Here is a 20,690-nt window from a genome sequence, read left to right as displayed (position 1 = left end):
GCGCCAAATCTTGATTTAGTGCATTATTATAGGGTAGGCCTAAGCATTGAGAGTAAGTCGCTTCAATATTTGCATCCAAAGCTGATAATATCTATAGGAGCTGATCCATCGTCAGTATTGTAGATTAATTATAGTGCAATGGTAATATTTGAAAGTTGATCAGAGAGCAGCCCCACTGAGCACAGTCGTCAATTCAACGTCTATTCCACCTTGGTTCCACGACGTGGAAACAACGTTTATTCAACCAGTATGCCCAGTGGGGCGTTGCTTCTCTTTCGACACAAATGGTCTGACGACGAACTACTCTACGTGCTTGTTTGGGAAAAAAGTAAATAACAATGCATCTGGTATGATCGTAGTACTTACGTTACATCACAACATCATGTTTATCTTGACCGGATGAAACATTTTGGGGGATAATATAATCCCAACATTTTTAACCTTTATTTAACTAGGCAAGTCATTTAAGAACAAATTCTTATTTACAATGACGGCCTACCCCGGGCCAAATCCGGACGACGCTGGGCCAATTATGCGCCCCGCAATGGGACTCCCAATCACGGCCGGATGTAAATGCAGCCTGGATTCGAACCAGGTACTGCAGTGACGCCTCTTGCACTGAGATGCAGTGTCTTAGACCACTACTCGGGAGCCCAATAATTCAAAGCAAAATGCCATATTGTATTGCATAATGTATAAACATTGAATACACGTGGATGTCCCTTATTTTTTCAATTTTGTTTACATGCGATCATATGATGATAATCTGAGCCAATCATTACTTATCAGCCTTTCTAACGACACAAACACTCGATGCTTCACAAGTCCAATAACGTTTTGATGTGAAAGGGTGGAAGGCATATTATCGATGGTTTGAAAGTGTTAATGTGACCGGATCTAATGGAATTTCATTAGTCTTGATATCGATAGGTAGGCCTAGGCTACTAACGGTAATGACATGATAAAGCAAATATATGCGTTCAACAGCAAAGAGCGTTTATTTAAGGCGAAGAAGCATAGCTTTCCTCCTTCGCCTGTACGGCGATGCTGCTAATACCTTTATGGTTAGATGACTCGTTAGTGCCAATCTACCATTAACACCTGATTGATACATTTGGATGGATTTGGCTGCAGGCTGCCTCAAAGACTCCCTACGAAAGAAGACATATCAATATGAGAACTGCAGAGCTTGGTCTAACATGCCTTCTTCCATAGGGGCTTTCTTTTGGGAACTTGTGGAAATTGCATATCCTAGCCTACATGACACATTTGTAGGCCTATGAACATTTACTGTTATTGCAGAGTGTCATTCTTTTTGAATTGTTATAAATTGTTTACATAGCCTTGGTTTGTTTACTGAGCATCTTTGCATACACCAGTAACATGTTATATTTGAATAAAACTAAATATTCCAAAGGAATGTGTGCAGGAGCCCACAATGCCATTTCAATGTTTTGCATAAAATGCACCGGCCTCTGATCTATCTCGACCCTTACAGAAGCAACGCCTAATTATATTGCATCTGCAAGTGAACGAATGAATATATATATATACATCTATATATATATATAACTACATTTACTTCATTCGTTCACTTGCAGATGCAATTAATACTGCGACATGTTAATTACACCTTCCTCTTTATTTAGTTTGCTTGAAATTTCCCATTAGGCTCGCGCGGTACACGGTTCTGCTTGGTGCTTATCCGCTACACGCAGCTCAAATTGCGCAACGTCAATCCTCTGGTGCCATCTAGCGAGTCCTTGGCTGAATAATAACATAAAAGAGGGGGCAGTTTAGTGTAGCCTAGGCCGGCACATGGAACACATTCTTTCTTAGAACTTCTTAAATTGATAGGGACATGGGTTTACAGCTTGCCTACTGCTCATTTCATTATTAAGACATGCTTTCATAATTTCCAATCATTGGTCAATTGACAAACTCAACAATTTAAGGCACCTTCTCATCAGGCTAACATAGCTGGTCTTTCGTGGTGGGATCCTGTTCAGTAGGCCACTTAACATTCATTATGTAGCCTAGGCCGATTTATAATGTATTATAGGCCTCATAATAATAATCAAATTAAGCAATCTTTGTGCTCTATTTAATCATACCTACTTTAGCTGACATTTGCATAGAGGTTGTTTTGGCGGTGTGGGACAGGTGTGGCTTCATGAAAATGATCAAGAGCAACTGCTCACCAAATTGACAGCTCCAACGCAGTTGTATCTCAGACACCTCCAAAACATCAGCTATGGGTGTGTTGGATATTGTTGGTTAGTGCTTGATCTGATTGAATCTAGGCCGTAAGTTAAACATACATTAAATTGTATGTGATTACTTACCATTGCCAACAAAAATAGAATAGCAAATGAAAAGTAACACTGAGCAGATGTCTTTTCATATTTAGCAATGGGATATTATATACATACATACATACATACATACATACATACATACATACATACATACATACATACATACATACATACATACATACATACATACATACATACATACATACATACATACATACATACATACATACATACATACATACATACATACATACATACATACATACATACATACATACATACATACATACATACATACATACATACAAACATACATACATACATACATACATACATACATACATACATACATATACATACATACAGTGGGGCAAAAAAAAATTGTCAGCCACCAATTGTGCAAGTTCTCCCACTTAAAAAGATGAGAGAGGCCTGTAATTTTCATCATAGGTACACTTTAACTATGACAGACAAAATGAGAAAAAAAATCCAGAAAATCACATTGTAGGATTTTTTATGAATTTATTTGCAAATTATGGTGGAAAATAAGTATTCACGCTTTTCAGGTCTGCCAACAGTTTCTATAGGATTGAGATCAGGTCTTTGTGATGGCCAATCCAATACCTTGACTTTGTTGTCTTACTTTGGAAGTATGCTTGGGGTCATTGTCCTCCTTGGTGGCGCAAAAGGCACACCCAAACCCCATGGCATCAGTGACTGGTGACACATGTGGCTTGAAGACTGAAGAAGCCAGTGAGAGAATCTACAGTCTTAACTTTTGTCTTTCTTAAAAAAAAAAATGTTGTTTAACAACATCACAACATGATGCTGCCACCCCCGTGCTTCACTGTTGGGATGGTGTTTTCGGCTTGCAAGCCTCCCTCTACCAAAGTACGTTAATCTCTAGGAGACAGAATGCATCTCCTGAGCGGTATGATGGCTGCGTGGTCCCATGGTGTTTGTACAGATGACTGTGGTACCTTCAGGCGTTTGGAAATTGCTCCTAATGATGAAGCAGACTTGGAGGTCTACAATGTATTTTATTTTTTTCAGAGGTCTTGGCTGATTTCTTTTGATTTTCTCATGATGTCAAGCAAAGAGGCACTGAGTTTGAAAGTAGTCCTTGAAATACATCCACAGGTAAACCCCCAATTGACTCAAATTATGTCAGTTAGCCTTTCAGAAGCTTCTAAAGCCATTACATAATTTTCTGGAATTTTCCAAGCAGTTTAAAGGCACAGTCAACTTAGTGTATGTAAACTTCTGACCCACTGGAATTGTGATACAGTGAATCATAAGTGAAATAATCTGTCTGTGAACAATTGTTGGAAAAATTACTCGTGTCATGCACAATGTAGATGTCCTAACCGACTTGCCAAAACTATAGATTGTTAACAAGAAATTTGTGGTGTGGTTGAAAAACGCGTTTTAATGACTCCAACCTAAGTGTATGTAAACTTCTGACTTCAGTAGTGCCCACAAAGCTCATCACTAAGCTAAGGACCCTGGGACTAAACACCTCCTTCTACAACTGGATCCTGGACTTCCTGACTAGCTGCCCTCAGGTGGTAAGGATAGGCAACAACACACATGTCACGCTAATCCCTCAGGGGTGAGTGCTTAGTCCCCTCCTGTACTCCCTGTCCACCCACGACCGCATGGTCAAGCAGGACTCCAACACCATCATTAAGTTTGCTGACGACACAACAGTGATAGGTAGGCCTGATCACCGACAACGATGAGGCAGCCTATAGGGAGGAGGTCAGAGACCTGGCAGTGTGTTGCCAGGGCAACAACCTCTCCCTCAACGTGAGCAAGACAAAGGAGCTGTTCGTGGACTACAGGAAAAGGAGGGCCAAACAGGCCCCATTAACATCGACAGGGCTGTTAGTGGAGCGGGTCGAGTTTCAAGTTCCAAACACACCAAGACAGTTTTTAAGTCACAACAACACCTTTTCCCCCTCAGGAGACTGAAAAGATTTGGTATAGGTCCCCAAGATCCTCAAAAAGTTCTACAGCTGCACGAACCTGACTGGTTGCATCACCGCCTGGTATGGCAACTGCTCAGCATCTGAAAGGGTAGTGTCTACGGCCCAGTACATCACTGGGGCCCAGCTTCCTGCCATCCAGGACCTATATACTAGGTGGTGTCAAAGGAAGGCCCCAAAAATGGTCAAAGACTCCAGTCACCCAAGTCATAGAATGTTTTCTTTGCTACCTCACGGCAAGCGGTACCTGAGTGTCAAGTCTAGGTCCAAAAGGCTCCCTATAACAGCTTCAACCCCCAAGCCATCAGACTGCTGAACAATTAGTCAATGACCCCCCCCCCAACACCCCTTTGTTTTTACGCTGCTGCTACTCTCTGTTTATTATCTACGGATAGTCACTTTACAAATGACCTCGACTAACCTGTACCCCCACACATTGACTCGGTACCGGTAGCCCCTGTATATAGCCTCGTTATTGTTATGTAGTTTTCTTGTGTTACTTTTTGATTACATTTTTTACTTTAGTTTATTTAGTAAATATTTTCTTAACTCTATTTCTTAAACTGCATTGCTGGTTAAGGGCTTGTGAGTAAGTATTTCACAGTAAGGTTGTTGTATTCTGAGCCTGTGACAAATACAATTTGACTTGAAATATAAGGAAATCAGTCAAATTACATAAATTAATTTGGCCCTAATCTATGTCATAGGCCCACCGAGTGGGGAGCCAAGTCCAGCCACTCAAAATGAGTCTTTCCCCTACAAAAGAGTTTTATTACAGACAGAAATACTTGCTTGGTTGCTGGTCTCAGATGATCCTGCGGGTGAAGAACCCGGATGTGGAGGTCCTGGGCTGGCGTGGTTACATGTGGTCTGTGTTGGTGTGGCCGGTTGGATGTACTGCCAGATTCTCTAAAACAACGTTGGAGGCAGCTTATGTTAGAGAAATGAACATTAGATTCTCTGGGATCAGCTCTGGTGGACATTCCTGCAGTCAGCATGCCAATTGCACGCTCCCTCAAAACTTGAGACATCTTAGACATTGTGTTGTGTGACAAAACTGCACATTTTATAGTGGCCTCTGTTTAACACTTTTTTGGTTACTACATGATTCCATGTGTTATTTCATAGTTGTGATGTCTTCACTATTATTCTACAATATAGAAAATAGTGAAAATAAAGAAAAACCCTTGAATGAGTAGGTGTGTCCAAACATTTGATTGGTACTGTATATATTTTGAAACACCAACATAGTGTCTTAAAGAGTGTTTGGCCACCACGAGCTGCCAGAACAGCTTCAATGATCCTTGACATAAATACTGCAAGTGGACCTAAACCATGCCAGGAAAATTCACCCCACACCATGACATATTATTTATATCCTTAATTTAGTCAAGTGTTTCCTTTATTGTGACAGTTACCAGTTGCCTACATTTGGGAAGGCTGCATGCACTCCAATATATACAGCTTGTTACATTGTAGCAAAAGACATGCAGTGCCTTCAGAAAGTATTCACACCCCTCAACTTTTTCCACATTTTGTTGTGTTACAGCCTAAATTTAAAATTGAGTAAACTGTGATTTTGTGTCACTGGCCTACACACTATAGAGTACCACAGTATGAGTGATAATATCCATAAAACCTAGCAGTCAAACAGGGAAATGGTTCCTATAATTTTTCCACCATTCATTTTTCCCATGGGGGATTTTAGAAACGCACATAAGGGCTTTGCTTTGTGTAGGCTTACCCTGGCGTGATGTTTTGATAACCTTGTAAATCTCTCTTGGACAAGGTGACTTTTAACAATAGCTGCCCTCAGCGCAGCATTGGAAAACCTACTGGTCTTTGTGGTTGAATCTGTGTTAGTCCAGCAGATAGGTGAAATAATTGTTACATTTTATGATACAAAGGGAAGGGACAGAGTTGCCTGTCAGTTAACCAGTGTGGTCAATTTAATAAAATGCTGCCATCCTGTCACGCCTACACCCTCTCCAGCGCTCGGTCTACTAACCACCGGTCCTGGCTTCATCATTATGCAAACCTGAACCTCATCATCACCTTGATTACTTTCCCTTTATTTAGCCCTCAGTAGTCAGGCAGTGTAAGAACCAACGCTGGAGATGAGAAGCAGGTATGGGGAATCAACATTTAATTTGGAACGGACAGGTCACGGTCTCCTGGTTTGTTTATCTGCCTTTCTTATCATTAAACTCACCTTCTGCACCTGCTTCCTGACTCCAAACGTATACGTCACAGAATACTGCCACACCATCTGGAAGCAGCAGAAGAAAAGGATATCTCCCAGACGGTCGACGAACAGGGACACCTACTCCGCCAACACCATGATCAGCTGGTGCAACTGGGTGCGGTCCTCTTCGTCCTCTTCGTCCTCCACCACCTCGACACCACCCGAGAGGATTCACCTCCAACTAGTGGAGGGCCTCCTACCACGAGTCATCCCAGCCTACCCAGCAATCCGTCCAGGTCAGCGATGCTAGTATGATGGGACTCTATCCAAATACCGTGGCTTCCTACTCCAGTGCTCCCTCTATTTCACCCATCAGATGGGAGCCCCTACCACTGAGGTCCAAGATTGTCGCGGTCATTTCCCTGCTGACCGGGTGGGCGTTGGAGTGGGCTACAGCCGTCTGGGAGACAGGAGCGGAAGAGCTGGGTTCCCACGAAGTTCATAGCTCTGTTCAGGGGGTTCTTCGACCATCCATTGGAGGGCAGAGAGGGATGTGAGCGACTAATTGTACTCCAGCAGGGTGGCCAGACTGCTGCTGAATATGCTCTCACCTTCCATGGCAGCCTCCAGCGGATGGAATGAGATGGCGCTCCGCACCATATTCCAAAGTGGACTCAGCAAGGAGGTCCAGATGGAGTTGGCATGTCAGGATGACAACCTTTCGTTGGATGTGCTCATCGCGATGGCCATCTGTCTGGACATCCCCTCGCCCTCCTCCTTTGGCCGTCCTGAGGCAGAGCCTGAACCCATGGAGGTAGGGGCCACACACCTCTCCGCGGCAGAGCGGCGTCGCAGGAGACAGCTGGGGCTATGTTCCTATTGCGGCCAGAATGGGCTTCAGCGGTGTCCGGTACCTCCCAACCCGCTGTCCACAGGGAGAGATGGGCGGTCCCGTGATCATCCGTCTCCTGGGGTAGGCGTGGGTATTTCATCATCATTTACATTTACATTTAAGTCATTTAGCAGACGCTCTTATCCAGAGCGACTTACAAATTGGTGCATTCACCTTATGACATCCAGTGGAACAACCACTTTACAATAGTGCATCTAAATATTTTAAGGGGGGGGGGGGGGGTGAGAAGGATTACTTTATCCTATCCTAGGTATTCCTTAAAGAGGTGGGGTTTCATGTCATGTTTTGTCATTGATTATCATGTCTTGTCCCTGTGCTTCCCCTTCTATTCGTTTCCCTCTGCTGGTCTTATTAGGTTCTTTCCCTCTTTCTATCCCTCTCTCTCTCCCCCTCCCTCTCTCACTCTCTCGCTCTCTCTTCTCTCTATCGTTCCGTTCCTGCTCCCAGCTGTTCCTATTCCCCTAATCAATCATTTAGTCTTCCCACACCTGTTCCCGATCCTTTTCCCTGATTAGAGTCCCTATTTCTCTCCTTGTTTTCCGTTCCTGCCCTGTCGGATCCTTGTCTATTATTCACTGTGCTGTGTTTGTGTATCGCCCTGTCGTGTCGTGTTTTCCTCAGATGCTGCGTGGTGAGCAGGTGTCTGAGTCTGCTGAGTTCAAGTGCCTTCCAGAGGCAACCTGCAGTTCAAGAGCGAGTCTCCAGTCGGTTCTCGTCATTACGAGTGGAAATTGTGTTTTTTGATTGTATTTTTATTTTACTGGATTAAAGACTCTGTTTTCGCCAAGTCGCTTTTGGGTCCTCATTCACCTGCATAACAGAAGGATCCGACCAAGAATGGACCCAGCGACTATGGATTCTCTCTACTCTACTCTCGAGTTCCAGGGAGCGATGCTCGGCAGACACGAGCAGGAATTGTCTGCCGCTCGGCATGCCGTTGAGACCCTGGCCGCTCAGGTCTCCGACCTCTCAAGACAGTATCAGAGTCTTCGTCTCGTGTCACCAGCTACTTCCGGTTCTTCCGAGCCTCCGGAACCTAGGGTTAATAACCCACCTTGTTATTCTGGGCAGCCCACTGAGTGCCGCTCCTTTCTCACCCAGTGTGATATCGTGTTCTCTCTCCAACCCAACACATACTCAAGAGAGAGAGCTCGGATTGCCTACGTCATATCACTCCTTACTGGTCGGGCTCGGCAGTGGGGCACAGCTATCTGGGAGGCAAGCGCTGAGTGTACTAACAATTATCTGAACTTTAAAGAGGAGATGATAAGGGTTTTTGATCGCTCAGTTTTTGGGAAAGAAGCTTCCTGGTCCCTGTCTTCCCTATGTCAAGGTAATCGATCCATAACGGATTACTCTATAGAGTTTCGCACTCTTGCTGCCTCCAGTAACTGGAACGAGCAGGCGTTGCTCGCTCGTTTTCTGGAGGGACTCCACGCGAAGGTTAAGGATGAGATTCTCTCTCGGGAGGTTCCATCCAGCGTGGATTCTTTGATTGAACTCGCTATTCGCATTGAACGACGGGTAGATCTTCGTCACCGAGCTCATAGAAGAGAGCTCGCGTTAACTGTGTCTCCCCTCTCTCCGACACTACCGTTTTTCCCCACTGACTCAGGTGTTGAGCCCATGCAGCTGGGGGGTATTCGCATCTCGACTAAGGAGAGGGAACGGAGAATCACCAACCGCCTCTGTCTCTATTGCGGTTCCGCTGGTCATTTTGTCATTTCATGTCCAGTTAAAGGCCAGAGCTCATCAGTAAGCGGAGGGCGACTGATAAGCGCTACTAGACGGTCCTCTCCGTCAAGTACATGTACTACTTTACCGGTCCATCTACGCTGGACCGGATCGGCAGCTTCCTGCAGTGCATTAATAGACTCTGGGGCAGAGGGCTGTTTTATGGACGAAGCCTGGGCGCGGGAACATGACATTCCTCTCAGACAGTTAGGGGAGCCCACGGTCATGTTTGCCTTGGATGGTAGTCCTCTCCCCAGTATATTATATGAAACACTACCTTTAACCCTCACTGTATCTGGTAACCATAGTGAGACCATTTCCTTTTTGATTTTTTGTTCACCTTTTACACCTGTTGTTTTGGGTCATCCCTGGCTAGTGTGTCATAATCCTTCTTTTGATTGGTCTAGTAATTCTATCCTTTCCTGGAACGTTTCTTGTCATGTGAAGTGTTTAATGTCTGCTATTTCTCCTGTTTGTTCTGTCCCCTCTTCTCAGGAGGAACCTGGTGATTTGACAGGAGTGCCGGAGGAGTATCATGGTCTGCGCACGGTCTTCAGTCGGTCCAGAACCAACTCCCTTCCTCCTCACCGGTCGTATGATTGTTGTCCTGTTCTCTTCAAAAAGCGTTTTGCATCCGCTCCTATCCTTGTTGCACCTGACGTCACTAAACAGTTTATTGTTGAGGTTGACGCGTCGGGGGTGGGCGTGGGAGCCATTCTGTCCCAGCGCTCCGATACTGACGATGGGGTCCACCCTTGTGCGTATTTTTCTGCTTCTGCTCCTGGTCTTGCTGGGTCTCAGTCTGTTCCCTGCCATCGCATCTCTCCTGTTCTTGTTCCTGCCCTTGCTGTGTCTCAGTCTGTCCCTAGTTGTTACTCTCCTGGCCTGTTTGGTCCTGTTTGCTCTAAAGTTTTCAGTTCTCTACCCGTGTCTCATTTTTTTTTTTAGAGTAGTACCCTAGTTTCCCTTTTTATCGTTTTTCGTTACGGTCCTGAGGAGAGGAGTTGGGTTCTTTCTCGGGACGTGCTGGACCGTGTGATCTATGATTTCCTCCGTTGCCGCCAGTGTTCCTCCTCGAGTGCGCCAGGAGGCGCTCGGTGAGTGGGGGGGTACTGTCATGTTTTGTCATTGATTATCATGTCTTGTCCCTGTGCTTCCCCTTCTATTCGTTTCCCTCTGCTGGTCTTATTAGGTTCTTTCCCTCTTTCTATCCCTCTCTCTCCCCCTCCCTCTCTCACTCTCTCGCTCTCTCTTCTCTCTATCGTTCCGTTCCTGCTCCCAGCTGTTCCTATTCCCCTAATCAATCATTTAGTCTTCCCACACCTGTTCCCGATCCTTTTCCCTGATTAGAGTCCCTATTTCTCTCCTTGTTTTCCGTTCCTGCCCTGTCGGATCCTTGTCTATTATTCACCGTGCTGTGTTTGTGTATCGCCCTGTCGTGTCGTGTTTTCCTCAGATGCTGCGTGGTGAGCAGGTGTCTGAGTCTGCTGAGTTCAAGTGCCTTCCTGAGGCAACCTGCAGTTCAAGAGCGAGTCTCCAGTCGGTTCTCGTCATTACGAGTGGAAATTGTGTTTTTTGATTGTATTTTTATTTTACTGGATTAAAGACTCTGTTTTCGCCAAGTCGCTTTTGGGTCCTCATTCACCTGCATAACATTTCAGGTGTCTCCGGAAGGTGGTGATTGACTCCGCTGTCCTGGCGTCGTGAGGGAGTTTGTTCCACCATTGGGGAGCCAGAGCAGCGAACAGTTTTGACTGGGCTGAGCGGGAACTGTACTTCCTCAGTGGTAGGGAGGCGAGCAGGCCAGAGGTGGATGAACGCAGTGCCCTTATTTGGGTGTAGGGCCTGATCAGAGCCTGGAGGTACTGAGGTGCCGTTCCCCTCACAGCTCCGTAGGCAAGCACCATGGTCTTGTAGTGGATGCGAGCTTCAACTGGAAGCCAGTGGAGAGAGCGGAGGAGCGGGGTGACGTGAGAGAACTTGGGAAGGTTGAACACTAGACGGGCTGCGGCGTTCTGGATGAGTTGTAGGGGTTTAATGGCACAGGCAGGGAGCCCAGCCAACAGCGAGTTGCAGTAATCCAGACGGGAGATGACAAGTGCCTGGATTAGGACCTGCGCCGCTTCCTGTGTGAGGCAAGGTCGTACTCTGCGGATGTTGTAGAGCATGAACCTACAGGAACGGGCCACCGCCTTGATGTTAGTTGAGAACGACAGGGTGTTGTCCAGGATCACGCCAAGGTTCTTAGCGCTCTGGGAGGAGGACACAATGGAGTTGTCAACCGTGATGGCGCGATCATGGAACGGGCAGTCCTTCCCCGGGAGGAAGAGCAGCTCCGTCTTGCCGAAGTTCAGCTTGAGGTGGTGATCCGTCATCCACACTGATATGTCTGCCAGACATGCAGAGATGCGATTCGCCACCTGGTCATCAGAAGGGGGAAAGGAGAAGATTAATTGTGTGTCGTCTGCATAGCAATGATAGGAGAGACCATGTGAGGTTATGACAGAGCCAAGTGACTTGGTGTATAGCGAGAATAGGAGAGGGCCTAGAACAGAGCCCTGGGGGACAACAGTGGTGAGAGCGCGTGGTGAGGAGACAGATTCTCGCCATGCCACCTGGTAGGAGCGACCTGTCAGGTAGGACGCAATCCAAGCGTGGGCCGCGCCGGAGATGCCCAACTCGGAGAGGGTGGAGAGGAGGATCTGATGGTTCACAGTATCGAAGGCAGCCGATAGGTCTAGAAGGATGAGAGCAGAGGAGAGAGAGTTAGCTTTAGCGGTGCGGAGCGCCTCCGTGATACAGAGAAGAGCAGTCTCAGTTGAATGACTAGTCTTGAAACCTGACTGATTTGGATCAAGAAGGTCATTCTGAGAGAGATAGCAGGAGAGCTGACCAAGGACGGCACGTTCAAGAGTTTTGGAGAGAAAAGAAAGAAGGGATACTGGTCTGTAGTTGTTGACATCGGAGGGATCGAGTGTAGGTTTTTTCAGAAGGGGTGCAACTCTCGCTCTCTTGAAGACGGAAGGGACGTAGCCAGCGGTCAGGGATAAGTTGATGAGCGAGGTGAGGTAAGGGAGAAGGTCTCCGGAAATGGTCTGGAGAAGAGAGGAGGGGATAGGGTCGAGCGGGCAGGTTGTTGGGCGGCCGGCCGTTACAAGACGCGAGATTTCATCTGGAGAGAGAGGGGAGAAAGAGGTCAGAGCACAGGGTAGGGCAGTGTGAGCAGAACCAGCGGTGTCGTTAGACTTAGCAAACAAGGATCGGATGTCGTCGACCTTCTTTTCTTCTTTTTTTTTTTTCTTTTCAAAATGGTTGACGAAGTCATCTGCAGAGAGGGAGGAGGGGGGGGGAGGGGGAGGAGGATTCAGGAGGGAGGAGAAGGTGGCAAAGAGCTTCCTAGGGTTAGAGGTATTTAGAGGTATCATTTCTTTCCACCAAATCCTTCCTGGTTTCCATTTTGCTGGCTGTTTCTCATGTGTTGTCGCTATAGCTCCAGGAGGCCCTCGCCTCCTCCCTGAACATCACCTCGCACCCGCTCTCCTCTCCTTTTCCTGTCCAAGCCTTGGATAATTGACCGCTGGGATCCGGCACAATCATGCACATCACAGCACCACTCACCCTCACAGTGGGACCCCAGCACCAAGAAAGCCTTCCCTTCCTCATCATCAACACACCAGTACACAAAGTCATCCTGGGCTTCCCGTGGTCCCAATGTCGAGGATCTCCTGGTCGAGGATGTCGGAAGACCTGCTTTCCCTTACCCTGTGGTTCAACGTCAGTTGAGAGTCCTGTGGTAGCCCTCCAGCCCGACCTCCCAGAGGCTTACCAGGATCTCCAGGGGTTTTTCTCCAAGACCCGAGCCCCCTGTCTCCCTCTTCATCACCCCTGGGACAGTACCATCGACCTGCTTGCAGACTCTGCGCTTCTACGCAGCCGTGTCTACCATTTGTCGGTGGTTTGAATCCAAGGCCATAGAGGAGCTCTGCGGGGCCAGTTTTCTTTACTAAACTGATCAATCTGATCCGCATGCAGGAGGGGAATGAATAGAAAATGGCCTTCAGTACGATATCTGGGCACTACAAGAACTTGGTGATGCCTTGTGGATTAGCCAATGCGCCGTCTGTGTTCCAGTCATTTGTGAATTAAGTGTTCCGGGACATGCTCGGGCGCTAGGTGGTCATGTATATCGACGACATCGTGGTCTACTCGGCCACCTTGGAGCATAGCATCGTCCACGTCCGGATAGTCCTGTGATGCCTCCTGGAGAACCGCCTGCCTGTAAGTCAAAGCGGAGAAGTGCCAGTTCCATCAGATCGCCGTCTCCTTCCTGGGATACCAGATCAGCCCACAGGGAGTGGTGATGGAGGAGAGGAAAGTCGAGGCAGTCAGGTCATGGCCAGTCCCAACCACCATAAGGGACGACAAAGCTTTTTGGGGTTTACCAACTTCAACTGCCACTTCATTAAAAACTTCAGCTCCATCTCCTCTCAAGGGTGGTCCCCGTAAGTTGGTGTGGAGTCCTGCAGCTGATGAGGCCTTCTGCCTAATAAAGGGGTGTTTCACCTCCGCCCCATTGCTGAACCACCGAGATCTTATACTGCCCTTCGTGGTGGAGGTGCCAAGGTAACCCACAGAAATTGTATCCATGTACATACCATTCTAAGAAACTGTTTTCTGCAGAGAGGAACTTTGACTTCGGCGATCGGAAGCTCCAGGCAGTGAAGTTGGCATTAGAGGAGTGGAAACACTAGCTGGAGGTGACCAAAGACCCATTTCTTATCCTCACTGACCATCGGAACCTGGAGTACATATGGACAGCTGAACCCATGCCAAGCAAGGTGGGCCCTTTTCTTCACTAGATTTAACTTCACCCTGTCATATCTCCTATGTTCAAAGGCCATCAAAGCCGATTCCCTGTCCCGTCTCTACGATTCGGGAGAGGTTCCTGTCCTGACTGCGCCCATCATTCTGCCCTCCCGAAATATTGCCCCCGTGCTTTGGGACACAGACGTGGACATCCACCTGGCTCTGGAGAGGGAACCTGTGCCTACTACCAGCCCTCCAGAGCGCACCTGCGTCCCCACAGAGGTAAAGGATCAGCTTTTGACCTGGAAGTCCACATCCCTTGCCACTAGACATCCAGTTATCACCTGCACCATTCAATCCATCTCTGCTAAATACTGGTGGCCCACTTTTGCGCAGGACATCGCCCGTTATGTCAACTCCTGCTCCGTGTGTGCCCAAACCAAATCTCCCCAGCACACTTCAGCAGGGAAACTCCTTCCCCTTCCCTTGCCTCAGCGGCCTTGGTCCCATGTGTCCATAGATTTCGATACTTCCTCCATCTGAAGGTTTCACCAAATCCTGCCATTTTATTCCTCTCTCTGGTCTCCCTACCGCTCACCAGGTCATTAATGCACTGTTCCAGCAGGTCTTCCGGATACTATGACCTTCTGGAGGACATCGTCTCCGAAGTTTGGGACCACGGCCAGCCTCACATACAGGTATCAAATCAAATTTTATTGGTCACATACACATGGTTAGCAGATGTTAATGCGAGTGTAGCGAAATGCTTGTTCTTCTAGTTCCAACAGTGCAGTAATATCTAATAAGTAATCTAACAGTTCCACAACAAATACCTTATACACACAAATGTAAAGGGATGTAATAGGAATATGTACATATAAATATATGGATGAGCGATGGCCGAGCGGCATAGGCAAGATGCAATAGATGGTATAAAATACACTATATACATATGAGATGAGTAATGTAAGATATGTAAACATTATTATGTGGCATTACTTAAAGTGACTAGTTATCCATGTATTAAAGAGGCCAATGATTTGAGTCTGTATGTAGGCAGCAGCCTCTGTTAGTGAATGCTGTTTAACAGTTTGATGGCTCGAGAAAGAAGCTGTTTTTTAGTCTCTCAGTCCCAGCTTTGATTCATCTGTACTGACCCCGCCTTCTGGATGGCAGTGCGGTGTGAACAGGCAGTGGCTCAGGTGGTTGACAAGCCAAATTTCTTCAGCCTCTTGAGGTTAAAGAGGTGCTGTTGCGGGGGTGGACCATTTCAGTTTGTCCCTGATGTGTATGCCGAGGAACTTAACGTTTCACCTTCTCCACTGTCACATCAATGTGCTCCCTCTGCTGTTTCCTGAAGTCCATGATCATCTCCTTTGTTTTGTTGACGTTGAGTGAGAGGTTGATTTCCTGACACCACACTCCGAGTGACCTAACCTCCTCCCTGTAGGCTGTCTCGTCGTTGTTGATAATCAAGCCCAATACTGTTGTGTCGTCCACAAACTTGATGATTTGAGTTGGAGGCGTGCATGACCACGCAGTCATGGGTGAACAGGGAGTACAGGAGGGGGCTGAGCATTCACCCTTGTGGGGCCCCAGTGTTTAGGATCAGCGAAGTGGAGATGTGTTTCCTACCTTCACCACCTGGGGGAGCGGCCGGTCAGAAAGTCCAGCACCCAATTGCACAGGGTGGTGTTGAGACCCAGGGCCTCAAGCTTAATGATGAGCTTGGAGGGTACTATGGTGTTGAAGGTTGAGCTGTAGTCAATGAACAGCATTCTTACATAGGTATTCCTATTGTCCAGATGGGATAGGGAAGTGTGCAGTGTGATAGCAATTGCATCGTCTGTGGCCCTGTTGGGGAGGTATGCAAACTGAAGTGGGTCTAGGGTGGCAGGTAAGGTGTAAGTGATATGATCTGGCCTCAGTCCCACGGGCAGGTGGAGAGGACCAACCAGGAGCTGGGGAGGTTCCTTCCCTGGGTATACCCAGAACTCACGTCGTCGCCCCTTTCCAGTGCATCCTGGGATATCGGCCCTGGTTCCATGGACTCTGAGCCAGACCAAAGCCCCTGGGTGGACAAGTAGTTCTTACAAACAGATGAGGTTTGGAACCCTGCCCAGGTGAAGTTCCAATGTGCCGTCTGCCACCAGAAGGCTCAAGCGGACCGCCATCGCAGCATTTGTATTTATTATGAATCCACATTAGCTGCTGCCAATGCAGCGGCTACTCTTCCTGGGGTCCAGGAAAATTAAGGCAGTTTATACAATTTTTCAACATTACAATACATTCACAGATTTCACATAACACTGTGGGCCCCCAGGCCCCTACCACATATCTACAGTACTAAATCCATGTGTGTGTGTGTGTCAATGTTTGTGCTGCTTCAGTCCCCGCTGTTCCATAAGGTGTTTTTATCTGTTTTTTAAATCAAATTTTGTTGCTTGCGTCAGTTACTTGATGTGAAATAGAGTTCCATGTAGTCATGGCTCTATGTTATACTGTGTGCCTCCCATAGTCTGTTCTGGACTTGGGGACTGTGAAGAGACCTCTTGTGGCATGTCTTGTATGCATGGGTGTCTGAGCTGTGTGCCAGTAGTTTAGACAGACAGCTCGGTGCATTCAACATGTCAATGCCTCTCATAAATACAAGCAGTGATGAAGTCAATCTCTCCTCCACTTTGAGCCAGGAGCGATTGACATTATTAGTTCTGTCTACATCCAAGGGCCAACCGTGCTGCCTTGTTCTGAGCCAATTGCAACTTTCCGGAGTCCTTTTTTTCTGGTACCTGACCACACAACTGAACAGTAGTCAAGGTGCGACAAAACTAGGGCCTGTAGGACCTCCCTTGTTAATAGTATTAAGAAGACAGAGCATCGCTTTATTATGGACAGACTTCTCACCATCTTAGCTACTACTGCGTCAATATGTTTTGACCATGACAGTTTACAATCTAGTGTTACTCCAAGCAGTTTAGTCATCTCAACGTGCTCAATTTCCACATGATTTATTACTAGATTAGTTGATGTTTAGGGTTTAGTGAGTGTTTTGTTCGAAATACAATGCTTTTAGTTTTAGAAATATTTAGGGCTAACTTATTCCTTGCCACCCACTCTGAAACTAACTGCAGCTCTTTTGTTGAGTGTTGCAGTCATTTCAGTCGCTGTAGCAACTGACATGTAGAGTGTTGAGTCATCCACATACATAGAAACTGTGGCTTTACTCAGTCAGTGTCATGTCATTAGTAAAAATTAAAAAATTAAAAGCAGGTGGCCTAAACAGCTACCCTGGGGAATTCCTGATTCTGACTGGATTATATTTGATAGGCTTCCATTGAAGAACACCCTCTGTGTTATGTTAGACAAGTAACTCTTTATCCACAATATAGCAGGGGGTGTAAAGCTATAACACAAGTTTTTCCAGCAGCAGACTATGATCAATAATGTCAAAAGCTGCACTGACGACTAACAAGACAGCCCCCACAATCATTTTATCATCAATTTCTCTCAGCCAATTATCAATCATTTGTGTAAGTGCTGTGCTTGTTGAATGTCCTTCCTTATAAGCATGCTGAAATTCTGTTGTCAATTTGTATACTGTGAAAAAGCATTGAATTTGGTCAAACACGATTTTCCCCAGAAGTTTACTAAGGGTTGGTAACAGGCTGATTGGTCGGCTATTTGAGCCAGCAAAGGGGACTTTACTATTCTTGGATAACGGAATGACTTTAGCTTCCCTCCAGGCTTGAGGGCACACGCTCTCTAGTAGGCTTAAATTGAAGATGTGGCAAAAAGGAGCTGCAATATCGTCTCCTATTATCCTCAGATTGTCAGACCCCGGTGGCTTGTCAATGTTAATAGACCATTTTTTCACCTCTCCCACACTGACTTTACGGAATTCAAAAGTACAAATCTTGTCTTTCATAATTTGGTCAGATATACTTGTATGTGTAGTGTTGCTGGCATGTCATCCCTGAGTTTGCTTATCTTGCCAATGAAAAAGTCATTAAAGTAGTTGGCAATATCAGTTGGTTTTGTGATGAATGAGCCATCTGATTCAATGAATGATGGAGCCAAGTTGGCTTTTTTCCCCAGAGTTTAATTTAAGGTGCCCCAACGCTTTTTACTATCATTCTTTTTATAATGTATCTTTGTTTCATAGTGTAGTTTATATTTTATTTAGTTTAGCCACATGATTTCTTAATTTGCAGTACGTTTGCCAATCAGTTGCGCAATCAGACTTAATTGCCATACCTTTTGCCTCATCCCTCTCTCAATTTTTCAATTCCTCATCAATCCAAGGGGATTTAAGATTTAAAGTCATTTTCTTCATGGGTGTGTGCTTATTAGTAACTGGAATAAGTAGTTTCATAAATGTGTCAAGTGCAGCATCTGGTTGCTCCTCATTACACACCCCAGAGCAGAAAATATACTTGGCATTGGTTACAGTTAGATTTTTTTGGGGCAGCTTGATGATAGCCAGTCAATATTTAAATCTCCCAGAAAATACACTTCTCTGTTGATATCACATACATTATCAAGCATTTCACACATATTGGTGAGGCTCCTGTGTTCCATCCTTGTGATCACATCTGTCTCTCCACCCCCGGTTTCTGGGGCCCTTAAGGTCCTCCAGAGGGTCAATGAGGTAACATATCCACTATCAGATCTCACCCTCTTTATGTTTCCCTACTCAGACTGGTGGTTCCTGGTCCCCTGGCTGGTGTCGTCCCCTGTGACACCCCTCCACCTCCCATGGACATCGATGGGCCTGGGACGGTCCGGACGGGACCCAACAGCACTCCTCTGGGCCGCACCCCTCCCAGTCGACCAGGTACTGGAGCCGACCCCCACAATGTCGGGAGTCCAGGAGAGACCTTAATAATCTATTCCATCAGGTCTCTTCTGGACTCCCAACGTCGTGGGGGTTGGCTCCAGTACCTGGTGGACTGGGAGGGGTACAGCCCAGAGGGGCGCTGTTGGGTCCCGGGAGCCAACATCCTGGACCCCAACATCATCCGAGATTTCCATCTCTGCCAACTGAACTGGCCCGCTCCTTACTCTCGGGGCTGTCCCCCTGGCCTGCGTCGTCCTGCGGCTGGAGCCACGTGTCAGAGAGCACACCTGCTCCCCATCGTTACACACACCTGTCCACCTTTTCTGTCATTTGAATTGGCCATAATTGAATTAGTATGTGGCATATTAAGCCTAATAATGACTTAAAATGTTCAATGTAGTGTGGGAAATACAATCAAATGCATCATGTATGTTTTTTTAAGACGCTTTAGAAAATATGACCAAAAATATGCCCAAAATGATTATGCCCACTGATTGCCCACTGATTTATAAAAATATTTTTGATTCTTCGATTGAGGATAAAATTTCAGCATGCTCTTAATGATTTCAAAAGAGTGTGTGATATCTGTGGATTAGAATATATAACAAGTACCAAAACAGTGCTTGCTTAATAATCAATGTAGGCTTAGTAGCTCGTCCCGTACATTAAGTTATACAAAGGGTGGGTTGAATACTGATAGCTTAAAACTGCATTCCAGCAAGTTACCACCGGCTAAATCTATGATGTTAAATGGCTATTTACTCTGTTCCATCTGACTGTGTAATCCACTGTCTCATCAGCCCAGCCAGGCAATTTACCAATTTGATCTTCACTATAAAAAGCATCTAAACATTATCTCACATTTCTTTTAGACTAACATTTCTCTCGAGTGGTGCAGCGATCTAAGGCACTGCTTGAGTGCAGTGCTTGAGGCGTCACTACAGACCCGGGTTCGATCCCAGGCTGCGTCACAACCGGCCGTGACCGGGAGTCCCATAGGGCGGCACACAGGTTAGGGGAGGGTTTGGCCGGGGGGGGGTTTACTTGGCTCATTGCGCTCTAGCGACTCCTTGTGGTGGCCGGGCGCCTGCAGGCTGACGATGTTTCCTCCGACACATTGGTGCGGCTTGCTTTCAGGTAAAGCAGGCGGGTGTTAAGGAGCTTGGTTTCGTGGGTCATGTTTCGGAGGACGCATGACTCGACCTTCACCTCTCCTGAACCCTCTCCTGAGTTTCAGAGATGAGACAAGATCACAATTGGATATCACAAAAGGGATTAAAAAAAATCTATCTATACATACTAACATTTAGAGATTTGTATAAACCTTGCTGTCTGTCTCTCCGACATTTGCAACATTGTTTCAATATTAAAATTCGATATCTAGCTGTCCCATAGTAATGAACGTGTTGAGATGCGAACGGAGTTGAGATGAGACAGACTGAGAGGCAGCTTTTCTAAGCCAGTCAATCATGAATCAACATAGTTTTTATGCATATATTCAAAGAACTATCAATAGAAAACAGGTAAAACAGCTAGTTTGCTGTCTTTCCAACTTCAGTTTGAAGTGATTGTGTTAGCTGTATTGGCAACCAAACAAATGACCAACCGGCTTGGGGAGCAACCCTATATTTTTGTCACGACTATATCTTGTGGAAATTAATCAAAATAACGTTTTTAATGAACTTTTTTTTCTTCTTTTTTTCCTTTTTCTGAGATGCGTACTTTTAATAGGCAAGTCCACCAAATACAGGTATGGCACAATCCAAAAGTCAAACGCTCTCAACAACAGACACCCGTTACTCACGCAAAGAGGAACAAACAAGCTCCTAAATAACACACTCTTATTAAATGCGTGAAACAAAAAATCGGGCCCAACCTCACTGAGCAACATCACAAAATAAAACAATCC

Source organism: Oncorhynchus gorbuscha, linkage group LG19 (assembly GCF_021184085.1).
Source record: "Oncorhynchus gorbuscha isolate QuinsamMale2020 ecotype Even-year linkage group LG19, OgorEven_v1.0, whole genome shotgun sequence".
Lineage (NCBI taxonomy): Eukaryota > Metazoa > Chordata > Actinopteri > Salmoniformes > Salmonidae > Oncorhynchus > Oncorhynchus gorbuscha.
The sequence above is the reverse complement of the archived record's forward strand: the minus strand, read 5'-3'. Positions refer to the sequence as shown.